The sequence below is a fragment of the Arachis ipaensis genome, chromosome B9 (assembly GCF_059453495.1).
Source record: "Arachis ipaensis isolate K30076 ecotype BB chromosome B9, ASM5945349v1, whole genome shotgun sequence".
Lineage (NCBI taxonomy): Eukaryota > Viridiplantae > Streptophyta > Magnoliopsida > Fabales > Fabaceae > Arachis > Arachis ipaensis.
In genome coordinates this window covers 69,103,500-69,107,114 of record NC_142444.1, presented here as the reverse complement: position 1 = coordinate 69,107,114, position 3,615 = coordinate 69,103,500, and the positions used below count along the sequence as shown (strand labels likewise).

The 3,615-nt window shown below is 35.7% G+C and overlaps 1 non-coding gene across 1 annotated transcript; it reads right to left on the bottom strand.

Annotated features, from left to right (window-relative positions):
• Window positions 1-1,541: 1,541 nt before the first annotated feature.
• LOC148544983 (small nucleolar RNA R71) lies at window positions 1,542-1,649 on the bottom strand. Its single transcript, XR_015901690.1, has one exon. It is a non-coding gene; the product is annotated as a small nucleolar RNA R71 (small nucleolar RNA).
• Between the last annotated feature and the right edge of the window lie 1,966 nt (window positions 1,650-3,615).

Here is a 3,615-nt window from a genome sequence, read left to right as displayed (position 1 = left end):
TGTTTTGATTTATAATTTTCATGTTTTGAGTCTTTTTGTTGTTTTTCTCTCTCTTCATAAAAATTCAAAAAAATCAAAAAGATATCTTTCCCTTATTCTCTCATAAATTTTCAAAAATTTGAGTTGACTTTTTCAAAACTTTTTAAAATTTAGTTGTTTCTTACGAGTCAAGTCAAATTTTCAATTTAAAAATTCTATCTTTTTCAATTCTTTTTCAAAAATAAAATCTTTTTCATTTTTTCTTTCATAATTTCGAAATTTTCAAAATTTATTTTCAAAATCTTTTTCTTATTTCTATTTCATATTTTCGAAATTAATGCTAACAATTAATGTGATTGATTCAAAAATTTTAAGTTTGTTACTTGCCTAGTAAGAAAGGTTCAATCTTTAAATTTTAAAATCATCTCTTTTTGTTTCTTGTTAGTCAAGTAATCAACTTTAATTTTCAAAATCAAACTTTTTAAATTTCTTTTTCAAATCTTTTTCAAAATAAATTTCAATCACATCTTTTTCAAAATCAATTTCAAAATCTTTTCTAACCTCTTATCTTTTCAAATCTTTTTCAATTAACCACTTAACTTTTTGTTTGATTTTAAAAGTTTACTATTTCAATCATATCTTTTTCAAAACCACCTAACTACTTTTCTCTCTCTTATTTTCGAAAATTACAAACCCCTTTTTCAAAATTCCTTTTTAATTAACTAATTATTTTAAATTTTAATTTAATTTCATCTTTCTTCTTAAAATCTTCAAATTTTAACTTTAATTTTAAAAACAAAAATATTTTTATTTTATTTTATTTAATTTTCGAATTCTTCCCTCTCTCATCTTCTTCTAATTATTTATTTATCTACTAACACTTCTCTTCTACTCAAAAATTCGAACCCACTATTCTCCTCTGTGTTCGAATTCTTATCTTTTCTTTCTTCCATCCTTCTCTTCTTATACCCATACAAGGAATCTCTATACTGTGACATAGAGGATTCCATATTTTCTTTTCTATTCTCTTCTTTTTCATATGAGCAGGAGCAAGGACAAGAATATTCTTGTTGAAGCTGATCCAGAACCTGAAAGAACTTTAAAGAGGAAGCTAAGAGAAACTAAAACACAACACTCTGAAGAGAACTTTGCTGAAATTTTCAAAAAAGAAGGAGACATGGCCGAAAATAATAACAATGGTGGAGATGCAAGGAAGATGCTTGGTGACTTTACTGCATCAAATTCCAACTTACATGGAAGAAGCATCTCAATCCCTGCCATTGGAGCAAATAATTTTAGTTTCTCTAATGCAACAGAATTGCAAGTTTCATGGACTTCCATCAGAAGATCCTTTTCAGTTCTTAACTGAATTCTTGCAGATCTGTGATACTGTTAAGACCAATGGGGTTGATCCTGAGGTCTACAGGCTTATGCTTTTCCCGTTTGCTGTAAGAGACAGAGCTAGAATATGGTTGGACTCTCAACCTAAAGATATCCTGAACTCTTGGGATAAGCTGGTCACGGCTTTCTTAGCCAAGTTCTTTCCTCCTCAAAAGCTTAGCAAACTTAGAGTGGATGTTCAAACCTTCAAACAGAAAGAAGGTGAATCCCTCTATGAATCTTGGGAGAGATACAAGCAACTGACCAAAAAGTGTCCTTCTGACATGCTTTCAGAACGGACCATCCTGGATATATTCTATGATGGTCTGTCTGAATTATCAAAGATGTCATTGGACCATTCTGCAGGTGGATCTATTAACCTAAAGAAAACACCTGCAGAAGCTCAGGAACTCATTGACATGGTTGCAAATAACCAGTTCATGTACACTTCTGAAAGAAATCCTGTGAGTAATGGGACGCCTCAGAGGAAGGAAGTTCTTGAAATTGATACTCTGAATGCCATATTGGCTCAGAATAAAATATTAACTCAGCAAGTCAATATGATTTCTCAGAGTCTGAATGGATTGCAAGCTGCATCCAACAGTACTAAAGAGGCATCTTCCGAAGAAGAAGCTTATGATCCTGAGAACCCTGCAATAGCAGAGGTGAATTACATGGGGGAACCCTATGGAAACACCTATAATCCCTCATGGAGAAATCATCCAAATTTCTCATGGAAGGATCAACAAAAGCCTAAACCAGGCTTTAATAATGGTGGAAGAAACAGGTTTAGCAATTGCAAGCCTTTTCCATCATCCTCTCAGCAACAGACAGAGAATTCTGAGCAGAGTCTATCTAGCTTAGCAAATATAGTCTCTAATCTATCTAAGGCCACTCTAAGTTTCATGAATGAAACAAGGTCCTCCATTAGAAATTTGGAGGCACAAGTGGGCCAGCTGAGTAAAAGAGTCACTGAAACTCCTCCTAGTACTCTCCCAAGCAATACAGAAGAGAATTTAAAAAGAGAGTGCAAGGCCATTACCTTACTTGGTGTGGCCAAACCCAGAGAGGAGGAGAAGGACGTGAATCCTAGTGAGGAAGACCTCCTGGGATGTTCACTGACCAATAAGGAGTTTCCCTTTGAGGAACCAAAGGAATCTGAGGCTCATCTAGAGACCATAGAGATTCCATTGAACCTCCTTTTACCATTCATGAGCTCTGATGACTATTCTTCCTCTGAAGAGGATGAAGACATTATTGAAGAGCAGGTTGCTAAATATCTAGGAGCCATCATAAAGTTGAATGCCAGTTTATTTGGTAATGAGACTTGGGAGGATGAACCCACCTTGTTCTCCAATAAACTCAGTGCATTGATAAGGCAGACATTGCCTCAGAAGAAACCGAATCCCGGAAAGTTCTTCATACCTTGTACCATAGGCACCATGACCTTTGAGAAGGCTCTGTGTGACCTTGGGTCAGGGATAAACCTCATGCCACTCTCTGTAATGGAGAAACTTGGAATCCTTGAGGTACAAGCTGCAAGAATCTCACTAGAGATGGCAGACAAATCAATGAAACAGGCTTATGAATTAGTAGAGGACTTGTTAGTAAAGGTTGAAGGCCTTTACATCCCTGCTGATTTCATAATCCTAGACACTGGGAAGGATGAGGATGAATCCATCATCCTTGGAAGACCCTTCCTAGCCACAGCAAAAGCTGTGATTGATGTGGACACATGAGAGTTGGTCCTTCAACTAAATGAGGACAACCTTGTGTTTAAAACTCAAGGATCTCCTTCTGTAACCATGGAGAGGAAGCATGAAAAGCTTCTCTCACTGCATAGTCAACCAAAGCCCCCACAGTCAAACTCTAAGTTTGGTGTTGGGAGGCCACAACCAAACTCTAAGTTTGGTGTTGAACCCCCATATTCAAACTCTAAGTTTGGTGTTGGGAGGTCCCAACAATGCTCTAAACATCTGTGAGGCTCCATGAGAGCTCACTGTCAAGCTATTGACTTTAAAAAAGCGCTTGTTGGGAGGCAACCCAATGTTATTTAATTATTTCTATTTATTTTTTATTGTTATTTTATGTTTTCTTTAGGTTGACGATCATGTGGAGTCACAAAAACTATTGAAAAATCAAAAATAGAATGAAAAATAACATTAAAAATAGCTCACCTTGGAGGAAGAGCTTACTGGCGTTTAAACGCCAGTAAGTAGCATCAAACTGGCGTTTAACGCCAGAACAGAGCATGGA